This window comes from Pleurodeles waltl, chromosome 8 (assembly GCF_031143425.1).
Source record: "Pleurodeles waltl isolate 20211129_DDA chromosome 8, aPleWal1.hap1.20221129, whole genome shotgun sequence".
Taxonomy (NCBI): Eukaryota; Metazoa; Chordata; class Amphibia; order Caudata; family Salamandridae; genus Pleurodeles; species Pleurodeles waltl.
Genome location: NC_090447.1, coordinates 1,110,856,284 through 1,110,879,406, shown reverse-complemented (window position 1 = coordinate 1,110,879,406; position 23,123 = coordinate 1,110,856,284).

Below are 23,123 nucleotides of genomic sequence, written 5' to 3'. Positions count from 1 at the left end.
AGGGCCACCGATCACCACACCCAGGTGGTCCAGCAGGTCCTGTTCTCTGGCCACCAGGTCAGCCCAGCGATGCTTCAGCTGGTGCTCATTCCTTGTTGTTGTTGAATACACATTTGAAGTGGAGGAGCACCTTGCTCCACCGCAGCCGCCTTGACTCAGTTGGATACCCCTGTACCACACCCTCACTCATCTCCAGCATTAATGGCAGAAAGTGCCTCCTCCCCCATGCGGGTCAGCCTCACCCTTCCCGAAATGTCCTTGCACAACAATTTAAAACAGAAAAAGGGAAAAAGGAAGGAAAATAAATGTGAAAAAAGGAAACTTTCAACTCAAACTACGAACCCCAACTAACCCAACTAATGTAACCTCTAAACAGACACCAGACAGTACAAATACAATTAAAAAAACACTAAACTACACAAAAGCACTTAAACAGGTACTATATAGAAACAGAATACACAAAAGACACAAGAGAGACACCACAAGATACAAGAAATGCATTCTAGACACGAGCAACAAGAAGACACAACCACACATTCAAGAAAAAGCACAAACTGTAAAGTGAAAGTGAATGTACACCCACTGTACCATGTCTGTAAACAGGATTTCCTATTATATCACTTCCTGTCCCCTGTGGGGCCCGTTTTTCATCTTGCGTGTATTTTTTTTACGCATACAGTGTTTGCGTGAATATTTTCAAAGTATAATCTACATGTGTGCCAAAATACCAAGCATTACCGGGAAACTTCGATTTTAGTGGATATGCGCATGCGTTTGGTGCACCGGTGGAAATAACGCTAAGGGCCCATTTATGTTTAGTTACCGTTTCCATTGTTTTTTAACACATTTTCGTCACATTTTTTAACTCAAACTGTGTTTGCGTGATTTTCAATTATTTAACATGCATGCACCCAGTATCAAGATAGAGATAGGATGGTATGGCCTGCAGTGTGTGGTATAGTGGTTGGCCACATGTGGTAGAACATGCAACTGTGGCCCAGATTTATACTTTCTTTGTGCCGCATTTCCTTCATTTTCTGATGCAACAGAGGCACAAACTTACAAAATAAAACTGTATTTTGTAAGTTTGTGCCGCTTTTGCATGAAATCAAGGAAATGTGGCTCAACAAAAGTATGAATCATGGTCTGTGTGTTTTGTGTGTGAATGCCCTGTATTTACACTATGGCCCTCATTACAACCCTGATGGTCGGTGTTAAAGCGGTGGTAATACCGCAAACAGGCCGACAGAAAAAAAATGGGATTATGATCGTGGCGAAAACCGCCAACATAGACAGCCACTTTAACACTCCGACTGCTACGGCGGTAGAAACAAACAGCGTGCCGGACACCGCCAACAGACAGACAGGAGACAAAGTACCGCCCACTGTATTACAAGAGGCCTATCTGCCACCTTTTCCGGGGCGAAACCAACGCTATCAAAAGCATGGCGGAAACAGTACACAGAAGGGAAAACACTCACCTCTCGACACCCAACAAGGAACCAGGACGCCATGGAGCCTGAACTTCAGGTGTTACCCATGTTGGTTTACCTCTTCTTCTACCAGGAATACGAATGGCGGCGGCGACCACGGTGAGTACTGCACCTACAACACAGGGGGGGGGGGAAGAGAGTGACACACACACGCAACAGCCCCACCCTCACACAGAACAACATACACACAAATACATGCAGCAACATTACATATACACCCCACCACCCCCTGGAAGTATGCAAGGACAAAAGGAAATTATTGTACCAATTGTAATCATTACAAAACCATTAGTCAAAGCTCCAAATTTAGTATATACAAGTATGTACACCAACTACACAAGTCCGGATAGTGTACTAATCATTATCCGTGGACCACTGGGCCCAAAATGCACGGGCGAGGCCAACACATGATACCTGACTGGAAACAGAGAGAACACTGCTGGGGCATCAGATCAAAAATATACCGGCACCTCAGGGGGAGAGGGAGGGACACCTCAGCCTGATGAACGCACAACGCCACTGCTGCACGAGGGTGCTCCATGCCCATTGCTGTATCCTGTGGACTGCAAAGCCACAGTCTCTCAAGTCTTTCCAGTGGGTGGTTTGTCCACTGCTCTATCCTGGGGAGTGCAAAGCCACAGTCTCTCAAGTCTCTCCAGTGGGTGGTTTGCCCACTGTTCTATCCTGGGGAGTGCAAAGCCACAGTCTCTCAAGTCTCTCCAGTGGGTGGTTTGCCCACTGCTTTATACTGGGGAGTGCAAAGCCACAGTCTCTCAAGTCTCTCCAGTGGGTGGTTTGCCCACTGCTTTATCCTGGGGAGTGCAAAGCACCAGTCTCTCAAGTGGATAACAGTCTCCACTGGTTCTAGAGGGGGTATGGTGCCCAGACTGCTTCATCCTGCCAAGGACTGAGGTAGTGGATGTGACACTCCACTGGTTCTGGAGGGGGCCTGGTGCCCAGAGTGCTTCATCCTGCCAAGGAATGAGGTAGTGGATGAATCTCTCCACTGGTTCTGGAGGGGGCCTGGTGCCCAGAGTGCTTCATCCTGCCAAGGAATGAGGTAGTGGATGCATCTCTCCACTGGTTCTGGAGCGGGCCTGGTGCCCAGAGTGCTTCATCCTGCCAAGGACTGAGGTAGTGGATGCGAATCTCCACTGGTTCTGGAGGGGGCATGGTGCCCAGAGTGCTTCATCCTGCCAAGGACTGAGGTAGTGGATGTGATATTCCACTGGTTCTGGAGGGGGCCTGGTGCCCAGAGTGCTTCATCCTGCCAAGGACTGAGGTAGTGGATGTGATACTCCATCGGTTCTGAAGGGGGCATGGTGCCCAGAGTGCTTCATCCTGCCAAAGACTGAGGTAGTAGATGTGAATCTCCACTGGTTCTAGAGGGGGCATGGTGCCCAGAGTGCTTCATCCTGCCAAGGACTGAGATAGTGGATGTGATACTCCACTGGTTCTGGAGGGGGCATGGTGCCCAGAGTGCTTCATCCTGCCAAGGACTGAGGTAGTGGATGTATCTCTCCACTGGTTCTGGGGGGGGCATGGTGCCCAGAGTGCTCTACGTGCAGTGTGGCCGGTACAATTCCCTCACCTGGGTGTGCGTGCCACGAGATTTGCCAGGTTCAGGTAGCATGATAAGCCATGGAGGCAGCGACATAACCCACACTGCTGCGGCTGCGCCTTCCACCTGCAGGTTCAAACAGTGATGGAGAAATGCCTCATGGAAGTTGCCCAGGGTCCAGGAACTCTCCTCCAGCCTCAGACGACTGACCATTGTGGATGGTAGCCATCTCAGCAGTGGTGCCTGTGTCTGAGGACATCGCAGGGCAGGTACTTGCGGCAGTGTCTGTCGCGGCGGTGCTTGCGGCGGTGTCTGTTGCGGCGGTGCTGGCAGCTGTGCATGGGTCAGCACCTGCTGAGGGACGCAGCAGGACGTCTCCTGCAGCCTCGGACAGCTGCCCACTGAGGAAGAGGCTAGGGACTGGGGCTGAGGCTGTAGACGTGCCGGGGACGGTGCAGGTGGCCGTGCTTGCGGCGGAGTCTATCGCGGCGGTGCTTGCGGCAGTGTCTGTTGCAGCAGTGCTGGCGACGGTGCATGTGGCAGTTGTGGTGGCGGGGCAGCTAGCAGTGTTCGCCGCCGTACAGGTTGGCGTGGCTGTGGACAGAAAGTGTGACACTGGTCCCTTAGTCCGTGCCACCATGCCCTCTCCTGACCTGCTCTTCAGCTTTTGGCCTTCCCCATCTTTGATGGCGCCGCAGTTGTCTTGCCACTATCCCCTTTGGTTTTTGCTGAGCCCTTGGTGGCTGGTACTTTCGGCTTCTCCCTCCAGGATGTGGGCACCTTTTTTATCTTGGCAGTTGGAGGAATGTCCTTGCCCTAGCTACGTGGCAAGTGGCAGCCCTGATGGGTGGTGCACTCCATGACCCACAGTTGCTGGCACCATAGTGCCTGGGGATGTGGTGGCTGAGGTGCTGGGCTATGACCTGGAAAGCCTGGTCCTAGGGGAAGGACAGGGGGGAGGTGTAGGGAAGAGGTCAATGTTAGCCAGGAAGAGTTTTTTAGACACACTGGGAAGGGAAGATGGAGGGGGTCTGGGAGGGGAGGAAGAGGTGGTGGTTGTAGGAGGTGTACGTCTGCTGAATTTGGGTGAAGGTGCATGGGCCAGAGGCTGTTGTGGGGTGGATGGCTGTTGGGTGGGTGTGTGCCTGTGTTTGTGTACTTTGGGAGGAGGGCTCACTTACACACTGGGAGAGGACACTGGGGATGTGTGAATGGTAGTGGGGGTGGTGAGTGCATGTGAGCCGTGTGTGGTGATGGGCGTGCTGGTGATGGAGGCAGTGGCTGAGGATGTAGTGCATGCAGGTCTGAGTGGAGACGAGACAGGAAGGGAGGAGGAGGACATGGAGGAGGGGGACACAGTGGAGGCAGTGGATGTTGCTGTGTCTGCATGGGGATGGTGCTTGTGTGAGTGCCTGTGGGATGTGTGGTGCTTATGTTTGCCTGAGCCACTCTTGTGTGTTGATGAGTGGGCATGCTGGTCTGATGGTGTGCTTGGGATAGGGTGAGATACAGGGGATTGGGTCTGGGTGGAGGAAGTTGGAGGGGGAGGCTGGACACAGAGACAATGGCTGCCATCAGTGCTGAGGCCAGAGCCTGAAATGCTCGCTGATGGGCTGCCTGCCCTGAAGGAATGCACTCCAGGTGTGGATTTGTTTGTTGCAAATGCCTCTCTCCCCCCTGGATGGCATTCACAATGGTAGATTGCCCAACAGTGAGGGAACTCAGGAGGTCAATAGCCTCCTCACTGAGGGCAGCAGGGCTGAATGGGGCAAGGTCTGAGGTGCCTGGGGTGAAGGAGATGCCCACCTTCCTGGGTAAGCAGGCACGGGACACACACTGAGGGGCTGCTGGGGGGCGGTGCTGGTGGGGTGGTGGCGGCTGTACCTGTTGATGCGGTGGGCACAGCGGTGCCCGCCACCGCAAGGGAGCTCCCATCAGAGGAGGAGTCACTGTCACTGCTGTTTGCTCCTGTCCCCGCCGTGGAGCTCCCCTCGCTATCCATCCCACTAGTATCTTCATACTCCGTTGTTTCACCCTCCAGGGCCAAGTGGGTTGCAACTCCCTCCTGCTCCATTGCCAATGCTCCTCCGCCTGATGATGCTATTGCCACTATCCCCTTTGGTTTTTGGTGAGCCCTTGGTGGCTGGTACTTTCGGCTTCTCCCTCCGGGATGTGGGCACCTTTTTTATCTTGGCAGTTGGCAGAATGTCCTTGCCCTCACTACGTGGCAACTGGCAGCCCTGATGGGTGGCGCACTCCATGACACCGCAGTTGCTGGCACCATTGTGCCTGGGGATGTGGTGGCTGAGGTGCTGGGCTGGGACCTGGAAAGCCTGTCCCTAGGGGAAGTACAGGGGGGAGGTGGAGGGAAGAGGTCAATGTTAGCCAGGAAGAGTTTTTTAGACACACTGGAACGGGAAGATGGAGGGGGTCTGAGAGTGGAGGAAGAGGTGGTGGTTGTAGGAGGTGTACGTCTGCTGAATTAGGGTGAAGGTGCATGGGCCGGAGGCTGTTGTGGGGTGGATGGCTGTTGGGTGGGTGTGTGCCTGTGTTTGTGTACTTTGGGAGGAGGGCTCTCTTACACACTGGGAGAGGACACTAGGGATGTGTGAATGGTAGTGGGGGTGGTGAGTGCATGTGAGACGTGTGTGGTGCTGGGCATGCTGGTGATGGAGGCAGTGGCTGAGGATGTAGTGCATGCAGGTCTGAGTGGAGACGAGACAGGGAGGGAGGAGGAGGACATGGAGGAGGGGGACACAGTGGAGGCAATGGATGTTGCTGTGTCTGCATGGGGATGGTGCTTGTGTGAGTGCCTGTGGGATGTGTGGTGCTTATGTTTGCCCTGAGCCACTCTTGTGTGTTGATGAGTGTGCATGCTGGTCTGATGGTGTGCTTGGGATAGGGTGAGATACAGGGGATTGGGTCTGGGTGGAGGAAGTTGGAGGGGGAGGCTGGACACAGAGACAATGGCTGCCATCAGTGCTGAGGCCAGAGCCTGAAATGCTCGCTGATGGGCTGCCTGCCCTGAAGGAATGCACCCCAGGTGTGGATTTGTTTGTTGCAAATGCCTCTCTACACCCTGGATGGCATTCACAATGGTAGATTGCCCAACAGTGAGGGATCTCAGGAGGTCAATAGCCTCCTCACTGAGGGCAGCAGGGCTGAATGGGGCAAGGTCTGAGGTGCCTGGGGCGAAGGAGATGCCCACCTTCCTGGGTAAGCAAGTACGGACACACACTGAGGGGCTGCTGGGGGGCGGTGCTGGTGGGGTGGTGGCGGCTGTACCTGTTGATGCGGTGGGCACAGCGGTGCCCGCCACCGCAAGGGAGCTCCCATCAGAAGAGGAGTCACTGTCACTGCTGTTTGCTCCTGTCCCCGCCGTGGAGCTCCCCTCGCTATCCATCCCACTAGTATCTTCATACTCCGTTGTTTCACCCTCCAGGGCCAAGTGGGTTGCAACTCCCTCCTGCTCCATTGCCAATGCTCCTCCGCCTGATGATGCTATTGCCACTATCCCCTTTGGTTTTTGGTGAGCCTTTGGTGGCTGGTACTTTCGGCTTCTCCCTCCGGGATGTGGGCACCTTTTTTATCTTGGCAGTTGGCGGAATGTCCTTGCCCTCACTACGTGGCAACTGGCAGCCCTGATGGGTGGCGCACTCCATGACACCGCAGTTGCTGGCACCATTGTGCCTGGGGATGTGGTGGCTGAGGTGCTGGGCTGGGACCTGGAAAGCCTGGCCCTAGGGGAAGGACAGGGGGGAGGTGGAGGGAAGAGGTCAATGTTAGCCAGGAAGAGTTTTTTAGACACACTGGAACGGGAAGATGGAGGGGGTCTGAGAGTGGAGGAAGAGGTGGTGGTTGTAGGATGTGTACGTCTGCTGAATTAGGGTGAAGGTGCATGGGCCGGAGGCTGTTGTGAGGTGGATGGCTGTTGGGTGGGTGTGTGTCTGTGTTTGTGTACTTTTGGAGGAGGGCTCACTCACACACAAGGAGAGGACACTGGGGATGTGTGAATGGTAGTGGGGGTGGTGAGTGCATGTGAGCCGTGTGTGGTGATGGGCGTGCTGGTGATGGATGCAGTGGCTGAGGATGTAGTGCATGCAGGTGTGAGTGGAGACGAGACAGGGAGGGAGGAGGAGGACGTGGAGGAGTGGGACACAGTGGAGGCAGTGGATGTTGCTGTGTCTGCATGGGGATGGTGCTTGTGTGAGTGCCTGTGGGATGTGTGGTGCTTATGTTTGCCTGAGCCACTCTTGTGTGTTGATGAGTGTGCATGCTGGTCTGATGGTGTGCTTGGGATAGGCTGAGGTACACGGGATTGGGTCTGGGTGGAGGAAGTTGGAGGGGGAGGCTGGACACAGGGACAATAGGTGCCATCAGTGCTGAGGCCAGAGCCTGAAATGCTCGCTGATGGGCTGCCTGCCCTGAATGAATGCACTCCAGGTATGGATTTGTTTGTTGCAGATGCCTCTCTACACCCTGGATGGCATTCACAATGGTATATTGCCCAACAGTGAGGGATTTCAGGAGGTCAATAGCCTCCTCACTGAGGGCAGCAGGGCTGACTGGGGCAGGGTCTGAGGTGCCTGGGGCGAAGGAGATGCCCACCTTCCTGGGTGAGCAGGCACGGGAAACATGCTGAGGGGCTGCTGGGGGGGCGGTGCTGGTGGGGTGGTGGCGGTTGTACCTGTTGATGCGATGGGCACAGAGGTGTCCGCCACCGCAAGAGAGCTCCCATCAGAGGAGGAGTCACTGTCACTGCTGTTTGCTCCTGTCCCCGCCATGGAGCTCCCCTCGCCATCCATACCACTGGCGGCTTCAGACTCTGGTGTTTCACCCTCCAGGGCCAAGTGGGTTGCAGCTCCCTCCTGCTCCGGTGCCAATGCTCCTCCGCCTGATGATGCTATTGCACACGAGAACAGGGAGAGACAGAACAAAGACATGTTCAGTGCATGCAACACCACTACCGTTGGTGGACACAAAACACAGGGAGTAGCCCTCTGCACTACGCCATGCACTGACAGTTCCTAGAAATTTCAGCTGACCATGGGGTACGAGGCCTAAGATCAATTGCTGCACACCTGGAAGTCACAGGAGCCTGACTAGGTGTATATGGCTCTTACCACTGGTGAGTTTCGGATGCCACATGGCCTGCCTCACAAGGGACCTTGCCTACCAACTTCACCCTGGCCTAGGGGAACCCACGGCCCACCTCCCCCACCCAGACACCTCATAATTTGTGCAGAGTCAGCTGAATGAGAGTGTACTCACCCCCTTGTTGCTGCTGTGATGCCCTCAAGAGCCCATCCAACTCCGGATAGGCCACCACCCGGATCCGGAACATCAGGGGGGTCATGGTGCGACTGGCACCCCTCCCACGTTGGGAGGCCATCCCCAGCTGGGCCTCCACTGTCTTCTTGCTCCAGCGGCGCAGGTCCTCCCATCTTTTACCGCAGTGGGTGCTCGTTCTGTGGTAGACCCCCAGGGTCCAGAAGTCCTTGGCGATGGCACGCCAAATACCCTTCTTCAGGTGGGTGCTGACCTAATGGAATGGTACAGGGGGAAAGGAAATTACTTACCCGTCTGGACCGTCATACTCATTGCCCCCCAGTTCCCACCCTTGCCCTGACGCACATACACTCCCCATCTGCACATGGAGGCCTCTGCCCCCCCACGTATCTTCCATCCACACCACTCAAAACAGGTATTGCGAATGCAGCATGCTCACAGTGTACTCACCTGTTCGTCTGGAGGACCTTACAGTTGCGTGTACTGGGGGAGGACCCCATCCACTAGTTTCTCCAACTTCTCTGAAGTGAAGGCAGGGGCCCTTTCCCCAGACACATGAGCCATCATCGCTTGCAGACACCGGTCACAGCAGCACTTGCAGTGTAGGTCCTCTCCTGTTGAAGGTCAGGTATCAAGTGAGTGAACAAGGGTGGTCACGTCTGTGGCGGTGCGTACCGTCACCGCCGGCGTACATCGTCATTGGCCCCTTGGACCCTTCGACCCATAGGGACCAATGTTAACCAATGCAGAATAGCACCGCGTTCTTCGACCGCCCACCGCGACGGTGTAGAACGCCAGCGCAGTTACCTCATATCCCCTTGTCCCACCATACAGGTCAGGCAGACGCCATTCCAGGAGGCCACATGGGATGGATGTTAACTGCGTCACACCTATCTAGGCCGGGAATATAGACAGATACCGGCACATTGCGGATTAATAACATTTCTGTAAATAACACATTGTGATACCTCAATGGTGGACGACTCTCTGCTCGCTGTTCTCCTCCATAGGGCACGTCTGCTGGGGCATGTGATGAGATGGTGGCATCCTCCGGTGTACAGACCCCTGGTGTCCCTGTCGTCAATGGAAGAGAGACACATCATTATCACCTACAGACTTGATTGTGCAACAGTCCATGAACTGTGTGCCCAGTCGGAGCCGGACCTGATGTCAGCTATCCGCCATCCCACAGCAATCCCCCCTCTAGTACAGGTCATGTCTGTACTCCCTTTCCTGCCCAATGGGTCTTTTCAAACAACAGTGGCCATGGCATCAGGGATGTCCCAGCCAATGTTCTCTAATGTGTTGTTCAGAGTGTTGTCTGCCCTGCTGAAACATATGCGCAGCTACATCGTGTTCCCTCAGGTGGAGGATTTGCCCACAGTGAAAGGTGACTTTTATGCCCTGGGGCATATCTCTAACATCATTGGTGCCATTGATGGTACACATGTGGCATTTGTACCCCCCGCAGGAATGAACAGGTGTAGAGAAACCAGAAAAGCTACCATTCATAGAATGTGCAGATGGTGTGTTTGGCAGACCAGTACATCTCCCATGTCAATGCCAAGTATCCTGGCTCTGTGCATGACGCTTACATTTTGAGGAATAGCAGCATCCCTTATGTGATGGGGCAACTCCAGAGGCACCGTGTGTGGCTAATAGGTGAGCCTAAAGTCCCCACACAGTTTAATTTGCTATCTGGGTATGGGGCTGTCCCTAAGGGTTAGTGTGTGTCTAACAGTTGTCCCTTGACATTTGCAGGTGACTCTGTTTGCCCCAACCTGTCATGGCTACTGACTCCAGTGAGGAATCCCAGGACAAGGGCAGAGGAACGCTACAGTGAGGCACATGGGCGAACTAGGAGGGTGATTTAACGCTCCTTCGGCCTCCTGGAAGCCAGATTCCGGTGTCTCCATCTGACAGGTGGCTCCCTATACTGCTCACCGAAGAAGATGTGCCAGATAATCGTGGCCTGCTGTATGCTGCACAACCTGGCTTTGCGATGGCAGGTGCCTTTTCTGCAGGAAGATGGGCCAGATGGTGGTCTTGTGGCAGCTGTGGAGCCAGTGGACAGTGAAGAAGAGGGGGCAGAAGAAGAGGATATCGACTACTGAAACAACATCGTCATGCAATACTTCCAGTGAGACACAGGTAAGAAGAGGCCACTGCTTCCCACATCTCATTTGTTGGAAAATGGGTTATTGGTAGGGCAGGTAGGTACCTACACCTAGCAACCAGCCACTAACCTCCACCTAGGTACAGTTAGGTCTCAGTAAATTAATCCCAGCTCAACCCTTGGTAGCTTGGCAACGAGCGTCAAGGCTTAACTTAGGAGACAAAGTGTAAAGCATTCAAATATCACAAAACAGTAATTAAATAAAACACAGGAAACAGTTTAAAAATCCAAAACCAATTTATAAAAATAGTTTATATTTTTATCTTTAAAATGACACAAAAACGATTAAAATCGGTTCAGGGGAACCGGAGATATGAATTTTTAAAGAATTATTACTTTTCTAGCGCTTAGAAACAAAAAGCGCCAATCGGGTCATCTGGTTGCACCTCGACCGGGGCAAAGTCAAACTTTCAGGCCGACCGCGATGGAGCCCTGCTCGGCTACAGGTCGCGGGAGGCCTCGGTTAAAAAGTTACCTTCTGACTTAGTCTTTATTTTGAAGTTTTTCTTCACCGGGACGAACCTGCCAGTTGAATCCGACCTCCTGGAGCCCTTGTCCGGATACGCGATGTGGGTTTCCTCGGTGGAGACTTTTACCTTCGGACTTAGTCGTTTTTTCGAGATGAAAATCCTTCGACCGGGGTAAACCTGGATCTTGATCCGACGTCCATGGAGCCCTTCTCGGATACGATGGCTGGGAGGTCCCGGTCAACTTTTTACGTTCGGACTTAGTCTCTTTTTTGGATGTTTTTCTTTACCGGGACGAACCACGAAGTCAGGCCGGGTCGCGGTTGAGGCAAGCCGGCTAGAATTTCCGCGGCGGGTCGGTCCCTCTCTGGAGCTTTTTTACAAAATTTGTCAAATCTTCTCCAAACTTCTGGGGCTTCACCCAGATGTTCTTTTAAGGTTCTTTTGGGGTCCACAGCTCACCCCAAGGGTCCAGAAGTTCTGTGATGGTCCTTGGGGGGTGCGGACTTCAACTCCCAGAATGCACCTGGCGCAAACTCCTTTTTGGCCACTGGACAGTGGTCAGCTGGTCGCTTTCTTCAGGAGTTGGTGCAGGGGACTCTGGTTTAGCAATTTTTCACCTGTAGCAAACAGGGAGTCCCTCCTTGAACCAGTTGAAGCCAGGCAAAGTCCTTCTTGTGGTGAAGCCCAAGTGTGCAGCTGGTGCAGTCCTTCTGAGTGCAGGGTCCAGGTGCAGGCCAGGGGTCCAGCAGGGCAGTCCTTCTTCTCCTTAAGTTCCTTCTTCTTGAAAGTTGGCGGGGGTCTGAGGCGTGGGTGCAGGTCTGCCAGTTTTATCCTTGCTCCTGGGTGAAAAGCAGGGGGGCCCTGGTTCTCCAATCAGGGACAGGGTCGTCCCGCTGTGATGACCACTTCCTGGGAAGTGTGGCACAAATCCATCCCAGAAGGCAACAGTCTCTAAAAATCCAACATGGATGAATCTGATTTTTGGAGGTTACATCTGGCTGAGCCCACCCACTGGTGTGGCTAAAAATCATAAACACACCCCTCTCCTGCCCTCTCCTAATCTAATCAAGGGGGCACCTAATTGTCTGGGGTTTCAGGATGTGGGGGTGTTGCTGGGTGCTGCAAATGTCCTTCTCTGCCTTTGAAGACCAGTTTGGCAGCCCTCCCCCTTCCTGCCTCACCATCTGCTGAGGGGAGATTCTCTCCCCCAAGCACATTCCTTTGTGTGAAGCCTGGCCACTTCACACCTCATCAAGGCAGCCTGGCAGAAGCTGCTGCAGGCTGGCCAATCAGAGCACAGCAGCAAAAACAATGCAGAGCTGAAATTGGCAACTTTTTAGGTAAAGTCTAAACTTTTTACCTGGACAAGTTATATTAAATCCAACAACTGGAAGTTGTGGGATTTATTACAACAATCAATTTGATACCAAATTCTTGGTATGTAACATTTAAAACTTTAAAATTTAAAATAAAGTCTGCCCATTCTAGCCTATGAAGGCCATTTACTTCAATGAGGGAAAAACGAATTTGGCTGTTTTTACCTCACCAGGGCTTATAAATCTATTTTTATAAAGTCCCTGCTTATAGTTACATGGCACCCAGCCCTAGGGGCACATAGGGCACACCTTAGGGGTGACTTATATGTAAAAATAAGGTAGTTTAAGACTTTGGAAGTACCTTTAATTTCAAAGTCGAATTTGCATATAACTTTAATTTAAAAGCAGCCAGCAAGGCAGGCTTGCTTTTAAAATGACACTGGGCACCTCAGCAGTGCACCTAGGTGTGCACCACCTATGCTGTGGTCCCTAAACCTACATGCCCTACCATATACTAGGGACTTATAGGTAGGTTAACTTAGCCAATTATAATTAGCCTAATTTGCATATCCATTTTACACAGAGCACAGGCCCTGGGACTGGTTAGCAGTACCCAGGGCACCTTTAAAGTCAGGAAAACACCAGCAAAAAGTGGAAAATGGGGGCAAAAAGTTATGGGGCCTCTGCAATCAGCCCTGTTTTCTCACATCATTCTATTGTTGGAACTAGCATAAGTGTGTCATTTTCATTTGGTGTATGGACACTGACTTGTCACTATGACTTTCCATTTCACAGATCTGGGTTCCACTTTGTGCCCTCTGCTATGTTTACTGCTGGCCTCCAGCTTTGTTACATTGGTATGTGAATAAGTCAATTGACTTTCCTGTATTCCATAGTTATTGCAATTACACATTTGTGAAAGCACAGACTGACTCCAGATTGTTTTGTGATTGAAGTGTGTTTATTCCTGTGCTAATAAGTGGAGGGGGTTGTAAAATGGGCTGGGAGGATGGTGGAGGAATGTCCATAGCAGAGTCCAGTCTATTTGTTTCACAGGCGCATTGTCCAAAGGGGCATAGGAAGTGGAGCAATGGCAGTTTAAGGATGGACAGGGTGGCATAGTGGGACAGAAGGGTGACATTCAGGGGGGTTTAATTTCCTGGTGGGGGACTTGGCAATGTTCTTTGTCTTGTTCCTGGATCTCAGGGACCGTTTGCAGGGTGGTTCTCCACCTGCAGGGGGTGGGGTGCTGGTGTCCTGTAGTTCCTGTGGCAGTGCCTCGTGTCCACTAGCGCCAGAGGAGGTGGATGGCTGTTCATCATCCAGGCTAGTGTCAGGGGCCCCCTTGTTGTGCCACTGTGTCCCTCCTGGTGTTGACAAGGTCTGCCATACCCCTGCAATGGTGACCAGGGTGGTGTTAATGGACTTCAGGTCTTCTCTGAGACAAGGTAGTATTCCTCCTGCAGCCGCTGGGTCTCCTGAAACTTGGCCAGTACCGTTGCCATCATCTCCTGGGAATGATTGTAAGCTCACATGATGTTGGAGAGTGCCTCATGGAGTGTCGGTTCCCTGGGCCTGTCCTCCACCGTCGCACAGCAGTCCTCCCAGTTTCCCTGTTATCCTGTGCCTATGTCCCCTGAACCGTGTGCCCACTGCCCCCAGGTCCCTGATTGTCTTGGGTTGGTGGGTTTGCCTGGGTTCCCTGTAGTGGTGGACACACTGTTGATTGACGTGTCCTGGGGACACAGGGATGGGCCTGCTGGGTGGATGCTGTGCTGGTGTTTCCTGAGGGCGGAGGCTCTGTGGTGGCTTGTGACAGTGTCAGGGGAACCGACTGTCCCGAGGTCCCAGATGGGCCGGGCTGGTCATCTTGATTCAGGCGTGCAGAGCTGCTGTCATCACTGTGGGCCTCTTCTGTGGGGGGACTGTCTATGTCTGTCACCTCCTGTCCGGTGACGTTGGGTAGGGGTCCTATTGGGGTGTAAATGCATAATTTTTATATCTGTGTGTGCCATTGTGTGCAATGGGTGGTTGACCCTCTACTCCAGTGCTTGCATTATTGGCCTGGTCCTTGTGTGATTGGTGATTTTGGGCCATGAGTGAGTCTCTGTACTGGACATGCTTGGGTGATGGGTGTCCATGCATTGGTGTTACATGCAGGGCTTGGTTTTGGGATGTGTGGGTTGTGTTGGTGGGGTATCTCTGGGTTGTTGGGGTGATGGGTGTTAGGGTAAGGGTAGGAGTATGTGATGGCATGCAGGTTGGGTGGGGGGGATTTAGTGGTAAAGATTTGACTTACCAGAGTCCAGTCCTCCTGCTACTCCTGCGAGACCCTCAGGATACAGTATTGCCAAGACGTGCTCCTCCCATGTTGTTAGTTGTGGGGGAGGAGGTGGGGGTCCACCACCAGTCCTCTATACAGAAATCTGGTGTCTGGAGACCACGGAATGCACCTTCCCCCGTAGGTCGTTCCACCTCTTTCTGATGTCATCCCGTGTTCTTGGATGCTGTCCCACTGCGTTGACACCTGTCGACAATTCTGCACCATAGCTCCATTTTCCTTGCAATGGACGTCTGCTGCACGAATATGTGACAGAACAACCAGGTCCTAAACAACTATAGCCTAAACCACTACTACTAAACAACTAAAAAGTCTCTACAGCTAAGAACTGAACAACTACTGTCTAATCAATAATTGTGCCTGAATAACAATTGCCTGAACAACTAATATATATCTATATATTCTAAACAACTAATAAACCATAAAAACCAAAAAGAAAACCTTACCTTAAAATTAGTTGTTCAGGCAATTGTTATTCAGGCACAATTGTTGTTTAGACAGTAGTTGTTCAGTACTTAGTTGTAGAGACTTTTTAGTTGTTTAGCAGAAGTAGTTCAGGAAAGTAGTGGTTTAGACCTAATTGTTCAGGATGTTTGTTTGTGATAGAGTAACCCATCCAGCAGACTCTAGTTCAGGCTCAAAGTCTCTACAGCCAACAATTCCGCTATCCTTCATTTCAAACAATGCATTTGATTAAAAATGGCTTTCATAAAAAGGGCATTACGGTGTGTCTCCTTGGTCTATATGGACATGAAGTGAACAGATACAATCCATAAATTCCCTTTGATCAGCAGATAAGTATGTGTATAAAGGTCCTGCCTTGAAGGTAGTTTAGTTTCCAAGGCAAAACAATGTTTTTGATTCTGAATGCTTTAATCCGGAATGCCTTGTGCCTTTATTTTAAGAAATTGTCAATATAGCCACAGAGCATCATGCACAGCACTCAGAGACACCTCAGTTGATTAGGCACATGTATTGTAGCCATTCATTGAATTGACCATTCTGGTGGAGTTTCCAAAATACCATATGCTCCTTCTGTAATCATTAGTGGACTCTGCAGCCCGACTAATTATGGGAGCTAAGAAGTATGGTCCTATTGCACCAATAGTAAGTCATTGCATAGGTGACCTCCAGATGTGCACATTATATTTAAGATGGGCTCTCATAAACGATAATGCTTGATCCTTCAAGCAAAGCCCATTTGAGAAGATGATGTACACCAAAATTCCAGCAAATAGCCTGCCGTTAGGACACTCATATAAAATAAACAAATTGATGGATGGAATGCTTGAAATAATCTCAGACACTGGCAACCTGCTCGGGCCGCATTACAATCCATGTTTTTTATGTTCATCATGCTACCTTCGTTTGGACCCAGCCATGTGCTAATCAGTCTTGTCCCTGATCCTCATGGAAACATTCTAGCCTGAACTGCCAGGCTAGTTCCTCCCTGAACCAGAACACAAGCAACCTAGGAATGTTTTCACCCTAGTTAAGGCCCTTAAACCAGGTATAATGTCTTCCCATGGCACAGTGAGCCCAGGACACATGTCTGGGCATAACCAGTGCACTTAGCGTACCAAATTAAAAAAGAAAAAGGTGATGGATGGAATGTTTGAGTTAATCTCAGCCACTTGCAATCACTTGAGCTGCATCACAATCCACCTGTTTTTCCCAACCATGTCACCTCAGTTTGAACCCAGCAATATGTAAATCAGTCTTGACCCTGTTCATCATGGGAACAGTCTTACCTGAACTGCCAGACCAGGATCTCCCTGAACCCCAACACAAGTAACCTAGGACCAGTTCCACCATGTTTAGGGCTCTTCAGCAAGGTATAGCTGGGTTCCAGTGGCACAGTGAACCAAAGACCTACATCTGGGCATACACTGTGCACTTAGAGTGAGAAATGCAAAAAAAGCAAACTCAGCCACTGGCAATAGCTCAGGTTGCATCCTCCAGCTACTTTTTGCCCACCATGCCACCTCGGTTTGTACGCAACAATATGCAAATTGTGGGGAAACTGGGCTGATTGCAGAAGCCCCCTAACTTTTTACCCCCACTTTTCACTTATGCTGATGTTTTTCTGACACTGATGGTGCACTGGGCACGGCTAAATAGTCCCAGGGCCTGCGCCCCGATTAAAGTGATTATTCAAATTAGACTAATTATAATTGGCTGTATCAACCTACCTATAATTCCCTAGTAAATGGTAGTGCATGTAGGTGTAGGGTCCCCAGCACAGGTAGTGTACTGTTGTGGTGTCCAGTGTCATTTTGGAGGCAGGCCTACCTTGCTGGCTGCTTTTAAGCTAACGTTAACCCCAAATTAGACTTTGGAATTAAAAGTGCTTCCAAAGCACTAAGCTACCTTATTTTTGCATATAAATCACCCCTAAAGTATGCCCTTAGTGTCCCCAGGGTTGGGTGCAGTGTAACTATAAGCAGGGACTTTATAAAATATGTTTTAAAAGCCCTGGTGAGAGAAAAACAACAAAATGTGTTTTTTTGTCCCGATTGTAGTGAATGTGTTCCATAGGCTAACATGGAGAGACTTTATTTTAAAATAATAAAGTCTTATTTTCCATAGGAAGGAGCTAAATAGGGCATGTTTAGTATCACATTAAAAGTTATAATAAATCTAACACCTTGCCACTGTTGAGTTTAATATAACATACCTACAAAGAGTTTTACAACTCTTTCTAAAAGTTACCAGTTTTAGCTATGCAGTGCCCTTCTCAGATTAGTCAGCCTCTGGCAGCCTGAGCCAGACTGCCTTGATGAGGTGTGAAGTGTCCAGGGCAGACAAAAAGGAAGCACCTCGTGGGAGTAGTTCTGCCTCATCAAATGGAACAGCAGAAGGGGAGAAGAGCCAAACTGATCTTCAAAGGAGGGAAGGACTTTTGGGACACCAACTATACCTCCCCCAATTCCTGCAAACCCTGACAGCCAGGTGCACCCTGATTAGAATAAGGTAGGTGTCTGTTGAGGGAAACTTAACCACACAAGTGGGTAGGCTCAGCCAGACCTAAACTCTGAGATTGAATTTTTGCCATCTTGGATTTTGGGATAATGTTGTTCCCTGGGATTGATTTTTGCCACACTTCCCAGGAAGTGGTGACTCAAAATGGTGGTGGCCTGCATGTGATTGGTCAAGAGCCCCCTCTGCTTTCCACCCCAGGAGCAAGGATAAAATTAGCAGAGCTGCAACCCACCTCAGATCCCTACAGGAACAAGACAAGAAGAAGAAGGACTGCCCTCCTGGACCTCTGACCTGAACCTGAACCTCAACACTGCACTCTGAAGGACTGCACCAGCCGCAAGTTTGGGCTTCACCACTAAAAGGACTTTGCCTGTCTTCTATTGCTTCAAGAAGGGGATCCCTGGTTGATACAGGTAGAAAATAGCTGACCAGAGTGCCTGCATCAGGCCCTGATGAAACTGACCAGCTGACCAGTGGTCATTTCTGGATTTGAGGCAGGTGCATTCTGGGAGTTCTAACCCCTCAAGGAGCAACTAAGAGCTTCTGGAACCTTGTGGTGAGTTGTGGACTCCTAAAGGACCTTCAAAGGCCTTCTGGAAGGAGACCCAGAAGTTTGGAAAATTTTGGAGTAACTTTGAAAAAAAAGTTCCATCAGTGGAGCGACCGACTTAGGGAGTCAAGCAAGCTTACGTCGATCGCAACCCGGCCTGACTTGCAGGTTTGTCTCGCTGAAAAGCTCCAGAGACCCAGACTTCCAGGATTTCCCATGAGGCACATGGAAAGGCAATCCAACAACATCGAATTGATATTGGCTTGCTGTGGAAGGTTGTCCGACGTCAGAGAGAAAAAGCTCCAAAAAAGTTTCTACACCGATGGTAAAAAGATGGCTGAGGAATCCGGTGCAGCATATCCGAAGAGGGATCCAGGGAGGTCTGCTTCAATTTCAAGTTCATCTCGGATGAAGATTTCCGTCACAAAAAATAATCTAGGTCTGAACGTAGAAATCTTAAACGAGGTCTCCTGCAACGCATATCCGAAAAGGAATCCAGGGAGGTCGGATCTGACTTGTGACTTCATCCCTGTGAAGAAAATCTTTGAGAAAAAGACTAAGGGGCATATTTATACTTTGTTTGTGCCAAGCCCCAGGAACACTCCCATCCACACCAGAAGGACACCACAGGATAGGGGACTCCATCCCGGGTAAGTAGGGTAAGTATATGTACGTATTTGGAAGAAACATTTTTAAGGGCCATTGGAGACACTGACATGGGGCCCTATGCATGGCATTGGGTGCAATGGCCATACCCAGGGGACACTGGTCCCCTGTGCTGGCCAGTGGGGTAGTGGGCATGACTCCTGCTTTTTATGAGACAGGAGTCACGTGTTATGGATGGTGGTTGTGCATCAGGAAATGACACTAGGCTGGTTAGCGGCATTTTTTGCCTCTAACCAGCCTAGGGTCATTTTTTGATGCTCATACTCCATCTCCTCTACTGCCACCCCCACCCAGCTAGCGTTGTTTCATTCAACGCTAGCCTAAGCTTAGCGCCGGCTTGCAGCATTCCATAAATTTGGCGCCCAGCTGGCACTTTGGAATGATGCAAACCGGCTGTAAACTTTTTGATGCAAAACAGTGTTAGCACAGCTTTGCACCAAAAAGTATAAATATGGGCCTAAGTCAGAAGATAAATCTTTGACCGAGGCCTCCAGCTCATTGGGGTCGGCCTCAAATTTTTACTTAGCCCTGGTCACGTGCGACCAGATGTCCAGGTTGGTACTTTTAGTTTCTATGCGCTAAAAACATTTATTCTTCAAAAATTCATATCTCTGGTTCCCTTTATTGAATTTTTTGTTGTTTTAGTGTCATTTTAAAGATGAAAATATAATCTTTCTTGTTGTATTTTTATTGTTTTGTGTGTTTTACTTATCTACTGTTTTGTGATTTTAAATGCTTTACACACCTACTCTCTAAGTTAAGCCTAACTGCTCATTGCCAAGCTACTAAGAGTTGAGCTGGGATTCATTTATTGAGACCCAACTGGACCTAGGTGGGGTTTGTGGCCTATTGCTTACCTGCCCTTACCAATAATCCACGATCCAACACAATCATATGCAATCATATGCAAATCAGCGATTGCCAGCAGCTGATATTAATTCACAGAGAAGGTGGTGAGTGGGACATCCTAGTGCCTTATTGAGATCCGGAGTCAGCATTGGAGGTGCTAGATACCTCCTGGTGCCCCAATCTGCATTGACACTATGCCACAGGGGGCCAATGTAGTTTCTGAGTCCTGACTGCCGGTGCAACAACAGCTGATGGGCTCTCCCTGAACCTGGTCTGTGACATAGACCCTCCCATTGTATCTTGGGACTCCGCTGGACTTGGCCAGTGCCACTGATTTTCCAAGTGGGCTTCTTGGGAGGAGGAGTATGTGTTAGGTCACCTACAGAGCCTACATCGCCAACTGCTGTGGTCTTGTGTAGCTGCAAACCCCCCCCCCACTGACAACATTACTGCAGGGCCCAATGGATGGGCTCCCCCTGCTCCCTCTTGACCACGCAAAAAAAACCTGTACCCTCTGAGAGGACACAACAGGCCCTTCCCTCTTCCTCTTCTGGCTTCTTGTCCTGTGAGACACTTATCACGCTACCCTCTGGCCTTTGTCGAGATCTCCCTGGAGGCCTGGACGGGCAGGAGTGTATTGTGGCACAGTTCAAAGACCAATGGTCCTGCTCTATGGACAATGCTGAGCTGAATTTCTGGGCCCTGGCTGATTAGGGCCGCTCGCCCTGCAGCAGGGGACCATGGTGGCAGCAAAGTAGGAGGGACTTCCAGTGTCAAAACAATACTGGCTAGCTATATTCTGATTGAGGGAAGCTGTTGGAGAGGGAGGCTGTGGTGCGGACTACTAGGGGTTGTGGGAGACAGTTGTAGATCCTAGGTGGGGTGACTGTGCTGGACAGACTGAAGAGCAGAGGAACCTGGAGCAGGGCCCAGTATAGAGTTCAGGGGAACTGTCTGTTGCCAAAGGAGATACCTGGAAGTGTAATGGGTAAGCTGAAGTCTAAGGTGCTGGTCTCGCAGCCAGAGCTTAGAGGTGGAGATGACCCCGGACCCACTTCCTCAGTTACTCCAGCTCACTCTGAATAAAATTCTGGAGTCCATAGAAGATGCTGAAACTACCCTCTAGAGAGACACTGGTATAGTCTCAATGGAACTAGGTCTACTCCATGCTGACCCCCATAAACTGGCCAATAGAGTTAAAGGCAGAGAACCAGGGATTGCCGACCTACAGTTGCTGCAACAAGTGATCACATCCCAGCTCACCCACTTGACCAGCTGGGTTTGCAAGCTGGAAAACTGAGCAGAATATGTGGCAGGAAGCAATCAGCACAACAGTGTGCACGTGGTGGGCCGCCCCTAGGGCGTGGAGGGTTCCGACATGGTAACCCTCCTAGAGACTTGGATGTGCACAGAAGTTATCCCTACTCAGCTTACACCGTTCTTTGCCCTTGAAAGAGTGCATAGGGTTCCACCTAGGCCACCAACTCTTAGGTACGCGCCAAGGCCCGTTGTACAAAACTACTGCACTATAAGGACAGAGACTCATTGTTTCAAATCATGCACATGACATGCGTGTCTTTAGGGTGGGGAATGGCCAGGTATCTATGTTTCTGGATTTCACGGCAGTTGTCCAGGTGAAGTGCACCTCCTTCCTAGAAGTGAAAAGGGGGTTGCACAATTTGGGATCTGCTGTTTGTTCATCTTTCCCACCAAGCTGAAGATCAGACTGGACGGTGGCCCCCACTCCTGCCAAAGACCTTGATAAACTTGGTCCTGGTTTGAGGCATATCGAGCAGGGAATGAACAGCCACAGGGAGGCTGGGGACATGACCCCCAACAGCAACAGGGGCATCGTTTCTGCAGGGCCTTACAGAGTAACATGCTGACAAAAGTTATGCAATCACAGTCTGGCATGGACAAGGCAGAGGCTCTACAGGTGATGGTGGCAATCACTGAAGCAAGGGCAGCCAACTCTGAAGACAGCATGAGCTTGGGGCACCACTGTAGTGACTCTGCTTTGGGTTCTCTGAGTGTGGTGAGGGATGGACTTCAAAAGGTGACCCACCAGGCAGCAGAATAGTGTGTATCAAAAGCCCCCTCTCCCTGATATGCCACTTCCCCGATCCGGAGTAGATGTGCAGTTCAGGTGCCAGCGGTGGCAGATGGAGACCACAAACGTGTCTGGACCTTGAGCCTAGCATATTTCCATTCCTGTTGTACTGGAATGATGGTGAACTGTGCACTTAGGGGTTGTTTTTGCTTTTTGTTGCCTCTTTTGGTTTCAGGGTGAGGGTGCTGTGAGTGGGGGGCTGGGGTGTGGGCTGGGATGATGCTATGGCTTTATTGGTGTCACTGCATCCATCCTGACCTCCACACATAATGCTTACAAACTGGTGACATGGAACATACAGGGATCGGGTCAGCGACCAAGCATCATGAAATCCTGATATACCTTCAGAGATGGGGGGGTTAGATTGCCTTACTTCAGGAAACACACCTCACAGGGCCAGAGGCAGACCGCCTTATGCATTTTTTCAGTTGCATGCCACAACATACTCGGCCTTTGCGAGGAGGCACTGATCTGGGTGAGGGTGGGAGTCCCCTTTGAGGCACTGATGATAGACATAGACAAAGAGGGACACTACATAATGGTGGAGGGCTGCCTGTGTGGCAGACAAGTAGTACTGGGTAGCATCTTTGCCCTGAACAACGACCATGCTTCCTTTATTACCTCAGTCTCGTCATGACTCAGTTGCTTGACAGAAGTATCCATACTCCTTGGTGGCAATTTCAGTTGTGTGCTTGACACCACATTAGATTGTTCCACCCATCGATGCCTGGGGCACAGTCCCACAGGGTGGAAGCGATTCTGAGAGGTTATCACATTGGGATATGAAACATGTCTGGCACACCCAACACAACACAGACAGGGCTTATTTCTTCTACTCTTGCTTTTATAATGTTCACACGGGAATAGACCATTTTGTGTGGGCAATAAATTGTGTGGACGCGTTTCTCGTATGCAATGTCTAGGTCACACCTTGTCTGACCACAGTCCGTCCTCCTTATATTCCATCTGATGGATGAATGTTCCATTATAACCACATGATGGCTACATACGGCAGCTCTCATTGATGTATCCTTCCAACTCCCTGTTAGACCAGGTAACCCAGTAATTTGTCACAAGCCCAGGCACGGCCTCAAATCAGAAAGTAGAATGGGAGGCCTTTTAAGTGGTCTTAGAGGGCCACTTTCTGGGCCAGGTGGTGAGGATTCATTGTGAACTTGACCAAGAACTCATGAGGCTGGAGGATGCCCTCCATGAGCAGGATAATGAGCAGGTCCCAGTTATGGATGCCCTTCAGAAGTTATTAGAAGCCAGAGAGCAGTACAATATAGCTCTAGGGCTCCTCAGATGTTACAGCTACAA